Source organism: Egretta garzetta, unplaced genomic scaffold, assembly GCF_000687185.1.
Source record: "Egretta garzetta isolate BGI_Z169 unplaced genomic scaffold, ASM68718v1 scaffold152, whole genome shotgun sequence".
In the NCBI taxonomy this organism is placed as follows: domain Eukaryota; kingdom Metazoa; phylum Chordata; class Aves; order Pelecaniformes; family Ardeidae; genus Egretta; species Egretta garzetta.
The window spans coordinates 947,624-961,605 of NW_009259037.1; positions in this window are offsets into that span (position 1 = coordinate 947,624).

The following is a 13,982-nucleotide window of genomic DNA, read 5'->3' on the forward strand; positions in this document are numbered from 1 at the left end:
CGGCCCCTCTCCCTCCGCCGCCCCTTCCGCAAACACGTTGCGCTTTTACATTTCTAAAGCAGCCGATTTTAAAACAGGAGATAAAAGATCACTGTTGACCTGCACTGCTTGCGCAAGAGTATTCCCTAACTTATTTATATGCCAAATGTCACTTGTGTTTACTTAAGAATTTCTTCTCATATCTCGAAGTCACAGCGCTCCCCGAAGATGCACTTGCCATAGGGTAAACAAGCGGGGAGGAGGGCAGCGTTCCCGGCTCCCTCCTTCTGAAACCAGAGGCTCCTCCGCCGCGCGTCACCCTCCCGAGCACGCGCTGACATTTCTATATGTTTCCAGGCTGATGGATGCACAGGCTGAGGTGCTGGGTGGCGTACACGGCTCGTGACGCTGACGCACGGCGGCGCTCGCCAAGCGGGTCCCCGCGCACCGCACGGGTCGTGCCTCCTGCCCAAAGCGCATCCCCCTCTTCTCCACCATGGTTTGAAGCTGGAATAAAGGGAGCCTTGGAGCTGGCCAGCCTAGCCAGGCAAACCGATGGCTGGATACTGGCCAGGCCATAGATGATGAAGGGGATTTTCTGTTCTGATACTGGTTTTCATTTGGGTTAGCTGCAAACAGCTAATCGAACAAGCAAACAAAAAAAGAGCAGTTCTTTTTTTTTTTTTTTTTTTTTTTTTTCCCCCACTCTTCCATTACAAACGCAACCTTCAGGGCTGATCCTGTTTCTGAATATCCCAACCGAACTGGAAGGCCTTAGGGCAAGTGATCTGTGACCTCCTACTCACTCATCCCATGACCGAGGTGGCCAAGGTCAAAACATCCAGGTAAAGGCATTCCCCATGAATACAGAGCCACACCATTATCCCAAAGACCTGGGGCAGCTGGGGAGAGGGGATGAGGGCCCAACGGGTGCCCAGCTGGCAGCAATGCCGTGCCGGACCGCAGATGCATCACTACAGGACATCCATTTTCTCCTGCTTTGGTAACTTCCAACGTCCTTTAAAAATGTGATCATGAAACGTCATTTCTTTTCTATTTATCTTGGTGGTACGAAACTGTCTAACTATCGGCTATACGTGAGCTCTTTTATAACACTTTTCCAATCACAAACACCGTCGCATTGATCCCCGGGGATTCCCGTGATGGATCTATCTATCTATCTATCTACTTATGCGTTCATGAATCAAATCATCGGAGTGGAGAAAGTTTGTATAATCTATAGCTTTCATAAGATTTCACCGAACTTACACTTCACGGGGGATTTCCAGGAGTGTGACGTTATTTGCACCCCTCTTGGGCGCGTGCCAAACACCTCCTCTTTTCCCACACAATTTACTGTCCTGTCAAAAATGCTCGACTCACCCCAAAAATCAAAGCTTAAAATGCATGTCCAGCTCCCAGCCTGCAAAGGGAGTTTCCAGGAGCCCAGACGTTTTAATGGGCAGCTGAATCAGAAACTAATCATCTGAACTGCCCTCATGTAAACACACGCTGGAAATTTTATTACTGAGATATTTGGGGTTTTCCTGATAGAGAATAAAAGACAAATAATCGAACTTATTGGAAAATATTTACATAGGGCCACACAGTGCAAACCTTTGGAAAGCTGAACAGTATTTACTCAGAGGAATAGCCCTGGTGCAGGCAGAGGAGCGGATACTGCTCGGCTGTCCGGGGAATTGGAGGGAGTTTGTCTGAGTCAGACACGCAGGCAATGGCCCCACACTGGGGCATCATAACGCTTTAATTAATTAATGTCTGTAAACTGTTTGGTGATCTTGGGAAGAAAGGAGTTCTGGAAATGCCAGGTATTATTGAAAATTAATTACTCCAGCCTTCCTCCCAAATCTTGCTAAACATATTTCATTTTTTAATCTATCCTGCTGCTTTAATAAAGCTCATTGCAGAATTATTTTCTGCTAAATATTAAAGGAAAAAAAGAGGGAACCATTTAAGCAGCAGATTGAGCTGCAGCAGAAGAGACTGTACAAGAGCCACATTTTAGGGGGGATGAAGGTCCCCATGCGCAGGGCAGACCAGGCAGAGGACACAGTGGTGCAGATGCGCTGCTCGAAGGGCTCAGCCTGCCTTTCCCCACCATACCCCCCAATGGCCAAGGCAAGACCAGCCAACACCATTCACATGGTGATGGATGGACCGCTGGAGGACCACGCCACCACGGGGAGACAAAGCCATGGGAGATGCAGGACTAGTTTGGGGGATCCAAGGACAACACGGTCTGTTCCAGCCACCGCCATACGTGCATGTCAGCAAACCAATCACTCTAAATGTTATTCATCATTCAATCAAAGGGAGACAGAACATGTATATTATTTATACCAGCCTGAAATCATTTTGTGTTACTTACTGACGAGTCACCTTCCACATCACCGGGAAGCAAAAGGGAGGTCTTGGAAGAGACTCCATGTACCGGTCCCACTAGGCACGCTCTGGTTAGCTCTGAATGTGTTGTCAAAGCAATAAACTCTAATAAATAAAATAGACAGAATTACAGTATTTTTTCAAGGTTGCAGCTTTATACATGTGCTTTTTAATTTATGTAATGCACAAATTAATAATTTTGTTGTTGCTTATTTATAAGAGCAGACCCCACGGGACAAGTCAATCCTTCCACTTCTGTGAGCAGGCAAATCCCAAGTCTAATACGAGTCTCCTAGGAGGTTGGGGGGGAAAATGGAAGGAAAATATCCCAATAAACTTTCATAACTCTAAAATGACCCGATTCTGTATCCTGCAGAGAGCTGTAGACATTGCAGTCACCTGTCTTCTCCTGGACTATTCCACTCCATTTCTCTTCTTGAGGCCATTTGGGTTTGCTGAGATAAGGAAGCAGCTGTGTTAGTAGGGCCTCCACGGTCACTCCAACCAGGGCACCCACCAGCTCTGACCTCTCCTCCTCCTCCTCTTGCTCTTCCTCCTCCTCCTTCTCCTTCTCCTCCTCCTCCTCTCTGCAGAAGTGAGATGTCTCCTTCAAAATACATCCTCAGCATGGTTGAATGGACATGGGATCTTCCCTTGCACTCCTGCAACTTCTTTCCACAAATTCTGAAAGAGATGAAGTCCTCCCTTACCGTCCCAAGTCAAATCCACAGGTTGGGTCTCACCTATTGCCAATTTTCAATAGAAAAACGTGCGTTTCACCGAAACTTCCTCTGGATACTTCTGAAAGCGAACAGCAGATGGGGCTACAGAAATCATCACATTTAAAAAAAAAAAATATGAAAAACAGCCTTTTAAATTCTGAAAAGCAATTTATTCTACACCATTTCAAAAAATAAATAGGATTCTCCTTTTCTGTTTTAAGACATCAATGAATCTGTCGCATAATGGGCTTTTGTAAACCGATTATCCTTGATAATCTCATTAGCTGAAATTATTTTACTTTTCTAACATGGTAGATTTTTAAATACCTTTTATTTCATATCCCTCTGGGCACGTTGCAGTGAAATTTACTATTAAGCAAAATAATTATCTATCTCAAACCTTAATGCTAAAAAGTAAAAAAATAAAATAATTACAATCTAAGGGCCGATATTAGGATGAAGAAAGTACAAGAAAGCCCACAACTGAGAAGAAAAAGAGAAAATTCCATGAGCAGGCAAATCTCTTCTACCTATTGACAAATAAACCATACTTGTTTTCCTATGAATATTAAGAAGTAAATACTGGTTGATGCAAACGATAGGGCTCGCGCTCGAAGTGGGGTTTGCAACCTCCCGCGGCGGAACGGAGCATCAGCAGCGCGGTGGCTTCATGTTTGGGAAGGACACCGCTCCTTCAGCTCCCACCGGCCGGGAGCTACATCGCCTGCTTCCGATACAGACCTGAGCAATTAAGAAATGTGAGTTGTTTCAAAATAAGCTCAGATCTGTGTTTTTATGCGTGGAAGTTTGCAGCTGTAATGGGATTACGGTGTCGGCAGAGGGAGGGAAGTTTGCAGCTGTACCGGTTCGGGGAGTAGGAAGCAGCTGTTAAAATAGAGGACTAATGGTGATTAATTCTTATTATGTGTTTGAAGATCGCACAATGAGTTCAGGACCCAAACCCTCCCGCAGGGAATAAACTGAAGGAGGAGGATTTAAAAAGAGGGAAAATAGAAGGGGAATCTTAATGTACATTTGGCCTAAATGGCCTGGTCTTAAATCACTTTATAAATATTTAAGTATAATTTAAATCAATGTTATTAAGACAAAAAATATCTAGCTCAGGAAACCTGTAATTCATGCATATTTATGCAGATTGGGAGATCACCTGTGCTCTCTCAAAAACGCACACGTCGGGACCGGGCAGGGAACCATCCCTTCAGCTCGGGGTGCAGGGGATGGGCGCTGGCGCACACCGACGGTGCCGGCCAGCCTCTGGAGACCCCCACGCCTTCCCATTTCTCACGCAGCCGCTTTCCCGGCAGCACCGCTCCCGCGCCGCGATAGGAAGAGATGGGAAGAGACCTCATCCCGCTTCTGCATCCGCCACTGTGGCGAGGGATGCTGGTAGCAACGACGACAAGGTGCAAGCAGCAGGAAGAGCCCAACCTGGGCTCAACTCAATTTGCAGCCTCCGGGGAACCTGCAGCCGATTCCCAGATTCAGGGCAATTCACATAAGACCCAGGTTATTTGCTGCAATATTGTGGCCGGGTCCTATAGCCAGTTTGCAGAGATAGGCGATGTGCTGGGTGTTCTGGGGCTTCCCCAGAGCACAGCAGGTAGAAGATATGAGATTTCTATTTATATACTACAGCTTGGCCAGGAAAGTGACAATTTAATGGCAAAGTTAAGGGGAAAGCGAAGCAACCTGGAAAGGCTGGCGGGGGCAGACGGTGTAGGCAGGGTCCCCCGAGCCCCCGGGACGCGGTGACCTTAGTACGGGCTGCGGCGGGGTCCCCGGTAGCACACAACACCTCTATCCTGCGAAGCTGCTCCAAACTCATCCATTTTGTGGCTTGACAACTTAACGTGGCTCTCACAGCCCTCCTGCAGACAAAAGAAAATAAAGAAAAAAAAAAAAAAAAAGGGAAGAATAAGGGAAGTGAAATGCAACAATAGTGTAAAGTCCAAGATCTGGGGTCTGCTTTTCAGCCAAGACTTTAATGAGGATTAATCAAATACTGTCCAATCAGAGAGATTTCACTGAAATATTAGAGGGGAGAAATGGGTGAGAAAATTAACAAAAGGCTAAACTTTTTTTATGTGAACTTTTTCTTTTTGAGCTTAAACTTTGAAATCATCCTAATTTTTTCAAAGCTCAAAGAGATCACAAAAAAAAAGATGTATTTTGGGACCAAATAGAACTTCCTTTACCAAAATAACTCTGCCTATGATTTTTCTGTTTCCACATTTTTAAGGCGTTTTGTTTTGCAAATATGGAAGAATTAACAAGAATAACCCATGACTGTGCACCAAACGTACCAAGAAATCCTGTCTTTCGCATGGCTGTAGCTGATACCCATTCCCAGCAGAGCTGGTTAGTAAATTAAAACATTCCTTCTAGCAGCAACTGATAACTTGGAGCTGATGATGTAGGTCAAAGACATCTGCAGTAAATTATACCCCACACCACAGGAGGAAGGGGCACACTTGGGACATGAAGATCGTGTGGATTCCATATTGGAAACCAAAATACATGTTTTTGCTCATAGCTGCTGCATAACCAGATACCTCACTTCAGTTATTTTGCACCCAAGTATCAATGGGTCAGTGATAAAGGCTAGGTTGGATTTATCGACTGACAGCCACCTGGAGGGGAATGGGGTAGGAACGTGGTTTCAGTGCCGGGTGCTCAACCATGGGGCCCTACACAGAGCTCAGATGACCAGAAAAAAAACGTGCTGACCTGCGAATACCTGTGATTTGGTTTGCTGGCTTTGTGGGAGGCTTGGGTTTCGGCAGTGTGTCCATGTTATAATTAATAAGCAATTTCTGTTTGAATGGCATGTTTTGTCTTCATTTGAGCACGTTCTCCGCAAAGACAAAGATCAAGACAAACCTACTCAGAACACAACGAAGATAAAAGAGAATCATAAAAAGAGACAGACAGAGGAAAAGAAAGAACAAGGAAAAAGAGAAGACAAAGAACAGAGAGACACCAAAGAGGACACAGAACAAAGATAGGCAAAATGAAAAGACAAAGAAAAGAAAAGACAAAGAACAGAGATGATAGAGCAGCAGAAAATATGCGAGAGGCACAAAAGGAAAAACGGGGGAAAACAGCGACTGAGAACAAAGGGCAGGGAACAGAGCAAGAGCAGAAACACACAGGAAGGGAGAAAAATGGGAGAGAATTCAGCCAAGATGAGGCGTGAAAAACAGCCGAAAGAAAAAATAAACACAATGAAGAGCGAAAACAGCTAATCACCTTCCGATTTGCATTAAAAAATAAGTCATGGGAACACAGACTCAGCAACAGAAATGTTGTCAAGTTGAATGTCAAGATTTCTGGTGTCCTCTAAATTCAGTCGGACTGTCGGTACTTATGAAGCCTACGGGTTGGGTTGGGTGATGCTGCTGTACCGGCTGTGGGAAGACAGGACTGGTGGGTTGAAGGATTATTGCCTAGTGTTGAAGAAATGACAGAAACCAGTGCTGAGGGAGGGCTGTCCTGGTTACCGAACAGATTTAGAGAGAGGTGCTTGCAGGCAAGGGATGCTCAAAAAGCAGCAAAAACCCCTTCGTAAAGGTAGGAGATCCCTCTCCATGGAGAACCAAGCTGGCAAAGGCACATCTCATCCCTTCTACAGCTTCTTTGCAAGAAAAGCATGGCAGAAACCCTGATGCACAAGTGTACCTACAATTTGAAAATATTTCAGTAGCTCCTTCTGTCCAAAAAATGACATTAAAAAAAAACTATCAACCCAACTGTAGCAGCTAACGGATACCCAGTCGTGGTAGACATGCCGAGAGTTGTAGATTCTGAGCTGGCCAAGACAGTCGGAATGAGATTTAGAAGTAACACCTAGAGAAACCATACAGGTCTCAGTCCTCCTGCAAAAACTGAGCAAATAAGTCATTCAAAAACTGTGACAATGGACAAAAAAACAGTCTAGGATGTTCAGAGCTTCATGGAGAAAATGAACACTCAGGAGTTTTGTGCACATTGCAAAAAAGCATAAAGGCCTGAGGGATGCTGACATCTCCCTGGTGCCAGATACAGCAGGAGGACACCAGAGCAACGGAGCCAAGCCAGGGCAGGGAAATATTAAAATAAGGGATTGGGGTTTTTTATTTCCTGCTTAAAGTTTCTTGCCACATTTCTTGTCTGGTCCTTCAGCTCTACAGCACCTCCTCATCTTCTCAGTGACCCAACACATTTCAAGGAGGAGTTCCTGGCTTGGGGTGGAAGTGTCACTTTCCAGACCTGAGACAAAGAACTCCAATTTTGTAAAACATCCTTTGAAGAAACTCAAAAGGTGTAAGGTCCAGTTTAGTCTCGTAAGACTAGACCTCCTAAGTACCTCTGCATTTGGCTCTACACATGTTTTAAAGCAGTAGGTAAATTAATCTGTAACAATAGAATATTGATCTCCTTCGGGTTTCCTATAGACCAAGGGAAGTTCTGGCAATTGCATCTGTCATGCAAACGAAGAACAGTAAAACAAAAGCCTCTTGAGCTGCAACGGCTTTCCAAAAACTAACTTTTGAAGTATTTGTGTTACTTTTCTTATTGAAACACTACCCTTATTCCTTATACAGGATCAGCTATCATGAAGGACTCAACTAGCACTGATTTTTATGCATTTGACCTTGGTGCACCACGTTTTCCTCTATTTTAATCCATGAACATTTGTTTCACGTTTAGTGTCACTAGTACCTGGAGCCATACTACTCAACATTCTTCATTCAGCATTCAGTGGGCTGGCAGTGCAGGAAAACTGGTGTGCAGTGGGTTAAGCACGCTTCCCATGCTGCTCGTTGGTTATATTTTATTTACCAGTATTTCTATAATGTACTTTTTTTTTTTTTTTCCCTTTTGAGATTTCCTCATTTCTTTCAAAACACTTTCACCTTATTTCCGGGCTGGTTCTCCCCAAGGGGCAAAGTGGAGGTTCAGAAACTTCATATGAACTTCCTGAAAAAGAAACAGATCACCTATTAAAAAACCCAAGTGGAATGCGCTGTGAATATAGTTTAATATGTCCCAAAGAAAGAGCTGGCTCTAATCACAACATAAGATTTAAAATTCATTGTTGTACTCAGTTTATTGATTTAATAATGTATTTATTATTTATGATTTCTATGGCAGATGGAATTCTATTTCCATTATTTGATTCAGGTTAATCAGAGGATAATGTGCTGCTTATACTTTCACCTAAAGACTCTTCTGGTGCTCAAGAAGCAGACTGTTTTCCAGCACTGTAAATCAAATCCCTTTCTGTCATGCAATTATGGCTATTTCCCCACGAAATTATAATCTGTTTAAAACCTAAGGCTAATATTTGAACTAAAATAATTGCACACACATGAATTATATCTAAGGTAGAAAGATTTCCAGAGGGGCTCAGGCCTTTCAGATGGTTTCACTGTTTTTAAAGTGCCTGCAACTGGACTTTGGGATGTGTCCTTTCCCCCAGGTACCCGAACCTTCACTGGTAACACTGCCGTTGGCCATGGGATGGACTCCTTCTGATTTTACATTCCAAGACCTGGGGAAGAACAGGCATCTGCCAAAGATGTTGTAGACAACATCTACAAAGTGTGTAGACATCCCTGCAGAAACAAACACACCTTCTCACCGTGTTCTGAAGAGCATTTTGATTTGTTTACCTTCAGAACAGCTTTGACATGATTTAACTTACGTATCATGAACATCACAAATATTTATTATTCCTGTACCCCAACATCAAACTTACGATGTTGACTCATTAGTTTCCTTGGAGAACAGCAGCAGGCTATTAAAATCAATTCAAAATACACAAGGCAAAGGAAAGAGAAATCAGAGCAATGAGACTTTCATGCCAACTGACTTCATCCCACCCTAGTATGATTTCCAGTCTTGCTGGTATTTGATACGGGGCCTTGCAAGGTCTGGTTTGAAGTTGAATTTTAGCTTTTTTTTTTTTAAAGGGTCCCCCAGCCACTGAGTCCCTGCTGCCAAAGTGCAAGGTTGGGGTGCCCGAAGGCACAGCCGTACCCAAGCCCCTGAGCTGTCAGCCTGCAGCCCTGTAGGCTGGAGAGAGGCTGTTGGATGTGCAAAACACCTCTCCCAGCCTCCACGAGTAGGGCTGCACCTCTCTGCCTCCTGGTCCTGATTAACGCACCGAGTATAACAAAGCAGCTTTTACACCCTGCTCTGGTTAGAGGAGCTCTTCCCTTGCTTAAACGTCTATGAAAGTAAAAGAAAAAAAGATGCATTTTCAATTCAGTCTCCCAGGCACATAAGTGGTCCTATGAGTGAACGTATAATGTGCACGGAACTGGTAGCATCTTTCTCATGACCATATTCTCATCTGCTCATGCAGCTCACCCCTAGAGCTTGCTGGCAGCATGGCTGGCTGTGATATGGGAGACTCACTCATTGAAAGCTAGACTTTAGCAAAATAGAAAAATAAATTTAAAAAAAAAAAAAAACAACCCCAGCAGGCTTGAATGCTGATAAAGAAGCTGGAGTAAAAGAAAAAAAAAAAAAAATCAATGTGCCACAATCTGGGAATATTTCCACAGACAGACACAAGACCAGAGCAGGCTCTTGGACTCTCCAGGAAGAAATAGAAAGTAAATTGTCTCATCAGGATGTTTTAAGTCAATTTTCACTCCCTATTTTCTAGGATTTCCAGAGGCAGGATTGAGGATGCTCCTCCCAAACCCCTTTGGACACTGACCCCTTTAGGGTACGTAAAGATGACAGCTCTACCCTTGCCACAGTCCTGCAACCAGAACTTCTCCATCTCTTCTCAAGGCAGAAGATGACACTGCTCCTACAGCCCTGCCTTTCTGCAGCAACATACAACAGGCAATGAAACCAGGGAATAACCCCACACCCCTGACAGTCAGGGAAAAAAAGGATCTAAATGTATAAAATTTGTGCTTTTTTTTTTTTCCTTTTGCTTTATTTTTCCCTGAAGGAAATGAACACCATGGGGGCATCTGCCCTTCTGCCTAAGTGAACTTAGGAAGAGCACGGAGAATGGACTGGGATGCAGAGGTGCAATTGAAATGCTATCACGTCCGAGTTAAGTCCCCTCTCAAAAATCTGGCCCTCCATGACATTGAGCTCAGACACAGTCCCAAACCACAGCTGTAAAAGCATCGCTCATTTTAAAGGTCCAGTTGTGCTGCAGGACAAACATACGGCTCTTACCAGCCCATCCTCTCTTTCCTGCTCTACACTGCCTGAATTTTATAGTTTGAAAATGAGGGGCATCTTACCCAATTAGGTACTCCATAGCCTAATCAGCTTCTTTCTCCACCACGAAAATATTATGCATTTCGACCCAGCTGTTCCCTTGTGTTATTGTGTTGTCAGTCATATTCTGCTGGAGAGAAAAGCAATGGTGAGCCGAGGACATTCCTGCACATCTGTTAGCTGAAAGACAGGAATAATAAAGGATTTTAGAGCAATTTCCAGAAACAATAAGAATTAGTTGCTCATCTGATACTAACAATGTGCACCTTTTCCTCTTCTTTAGCATGTCTGTCAAATAATGTAATTATTAAGGACCAACAATGTGGCTTTTTATGTGAACCAGTGCTGACTACACTGGAGTATTACATTTTTAATTATTATGATGTTAAATGGCTTTAATTGCTGACACTCTCCTGATTCACAGAGCATTTTTATAACATTTATTAAAAAAAGGCCAAAGTTTATTTTACAATCTGCAATAAAGCAGAACACAAAACCCAGCAATTGGCTCAATGATCCCAACACATTAGTTTTATACACAGACTGCATATTATTCTTGCTCTATAAGTGATGTGAAAAGCAAAATTGAAGTCCTGTACAAAATTTGATCATCTTACTTAATAACAACAGATGCTCAGAGTGGTGGCATTTTGAAAAGAGCTCTGTATGCTACTGGTTATTAAATGGCAGGACATTTGGCATCCTCTAGCATTATACCATTTGAAAACCATAGAGTCACATAAATAGCCGATGAGAGCTAGAAAAAAAAAAATTTAGCTCCTGTCTGCATAACAAAACTCACTTCATTTAAAATATTTAAAATGCTTAGGCTGCCTTTCAAAAGAAAAGTCCGGAAAACTTATTGGAGAGGGAGCTTCCCTTTTATCTGGAAAACACAGGAAAGCAAATATGTTGGGGGGAAGAGAAGAAATGGTTCGACAGCATGACTGATCAGCCTTAACTGAGAATGCTAATGGCTTCTGCTGCTTCGTGTCAAAAGCTCAACCCAATTTGGAAAAGGCTCTGGCACAAAATTTCCTTCTTGATTTTAAAATGAAAATATTGGCAATATGTAGCCAAATTAACATAAATGCAGGACGTATCAACAACACATGGGTATCGTTTTAATGGTGCAATTCCTATTCAATAAAGAAGAATCAATAAAGACAGCAGCTTACTTTCTTCCCAGTATGAATTATACTCGCAGAACATCTACTGCCTACATAGTTATACCATCGCTATTTGGTTAGATTCATATATACTATAAAAAGTTCTAATCAAGTTGATGGGCACATACAGTGTAGCTTTCTCATTTTTATTTGAGCTTAACAGCTACTATGTTGTACATTTATCAAGGCAGAAAGCCTCAGGATCTTTTTGCCCAAGATGTTTTACCTAGAACAACTCATTCCACACACCGTTCCAAGAAAGACCAGCAGAGTTGTAAGTAAATACCTACATTGGGCGTTGTTACCATTTAAAAAAAAGAATTAAATAACTTTAAAAAAACCCCAAATACACAACGAGTTTGTCTGAGAACCGAAGAAAGGATTCGCTGGGCTATAAGGGGTGTGTGTGGGCGCATGCCTTTTATGTCTACTTCATAAAATCTTGAAGATTGGGTTATAATGGCAGTGCTTATACATCCTTAACTATGGCATTGCAAATGGTGCTACTGTCATTACGAGAGCATTGTTGTTTGTTTTATGCTAATCTTCCTTCAGCGTGACAGACTGTCACCTGCATGGGGGGTAACTTTCAGCACTATATTAGCCCATATGGCACAAGCTAAATTGTATCTAAGCTATGGGCTAATTATGGATGAGTTAATAAAACCAAGCAATGTCAGTCTGGCCACTTCTTCTGGTCCTCTGCCGACCCCCCAAGTGAGTTATTGCCTGCACTGTTCTCTTAAACTATTTTCATTTTTGTTCTCGACAATTGCTGCCAAGCTTTATGTTTAAGACTCTTTAATCCTTTTCCTTTCTCAATCCCATGCAAGATCGGATCAAAACAATCTCTCTACACTTTTTGCACGTGATAACTTTCCCCTGTTAATCAAGGGGTGGAGCAACTTACCAAATACTATACGCAACGCGTTAAGTTTCCCGAAAACTTGTTTGGGCAGCTATGATATAACAAAGAGATTTTCATCTTTTCAGGGAGTAACAAATATGGATCATCCTTCCTAAGTTTGGGATCAAAGAGATGAACATTTATTCCATGAAATGCACATCCATTTAACAGAAAAGTGTAGGAATGAATGAAGATAGTAAAGAGTCTTTTCACATGTTTTAAGGTCAAGCACAGGCTTAAGTGCTTTTTTGGACAAAGGCCCAGCTTCTGTCCCTTCTTCAAAAAGAGGGGAGGAAGAAGAGGGTACCTCACAAGTGTTAATGTTCCCACATCACTCCCTCTGCTCTGCTTTGTCCCCACTTGTGCCTTTTGGTGGTCGGCCCCTGGTGGCTGTGAGCACGCCCATTCTTCAGCATACTTTGCTTTTCCAAATGCACGCTGCTATGCAGTAATCACCAGTAAAGCACGATGCTGCGGTACCGAAGACCAAACTTTGGACCAACTAGAAATAGAGGAAAACTGTAGAAAAAATCTTGGCAGTGCTTGAGAAAGGAAAACAAAAAGCATAATGGAAATTGAACTGGACTTCAGTAAGAGGAAAAGAATAAGGGAGGAAAAAGTAAGTGAAAACGCCCATCACTTCTTTGCCTCCACTCGTACAACGCTCCTTCCCTGATCTGCAGCCTGAAAGGGCATCTCAGGAGCAGGCGGAGATCAAGCCCACTTGCGAAAGGGAGAATTACTCCAAGACTACTCAAGTTTTAATTAAACAAAACTCAAATAAGGGATTTCAGCAAAAACCATCATTTTAAGGGATATATTCCTTAAGCCAGGCAATAAAATGCTTCCCCATATGTAACAGCTTACAAACACCTAGCAGCAGAAGGCACAATTCGGGATATCGGACATCTCCAGGTACCACTCAGCTCATTGCATTGGCCACCTTCAACCCAAGAGTCCAAAGCTTAGGACAGACTCAATTGCTCAGCCAATTCCAAGGCAGCCTCCACTAATCTACAGGTCTTCCAGGATCTTGTTTTCTGCATCCAGTCCATCTGAGTTAACAATGGAGCATAACAATGAAAAGGATCAAGCATAAAAGTTCAGGTGTTGGCCCAAGCTCTCCCCAGAGGGATCTTAATGACTCCATATGAGAAAAGGTCTGAATTATCTCAGTACACTAAAGATATTTAATAAAAACTTGCATTAAAAAAACCAAAAAGGAGGCTCAACTTCTGGGAGTCAGCAACATCCTCCCAATCCAAGCATTCTCACTTTTAGGTAACGCTCTACAGCTCCAAAAGGAAATACCACAAGGTTGCTATGTTTCGAAGCTATTACTCCCACATTACAACTTCATATCACTTTCAATACAACTATGCAAGAAATAAGTAGATTTCTTGTTCCTTATTTCCTGTAAGGAACAATGCCATGTTTCACACAATGCCTTGTTAAATAAAAAGTCGTTGGGCAAACTGCTTCTAAACCCATCGTATGTAATGAAATGTTTCATCTGGAACTAGAACTGTTTTTCCAGTTCCGAGTTTT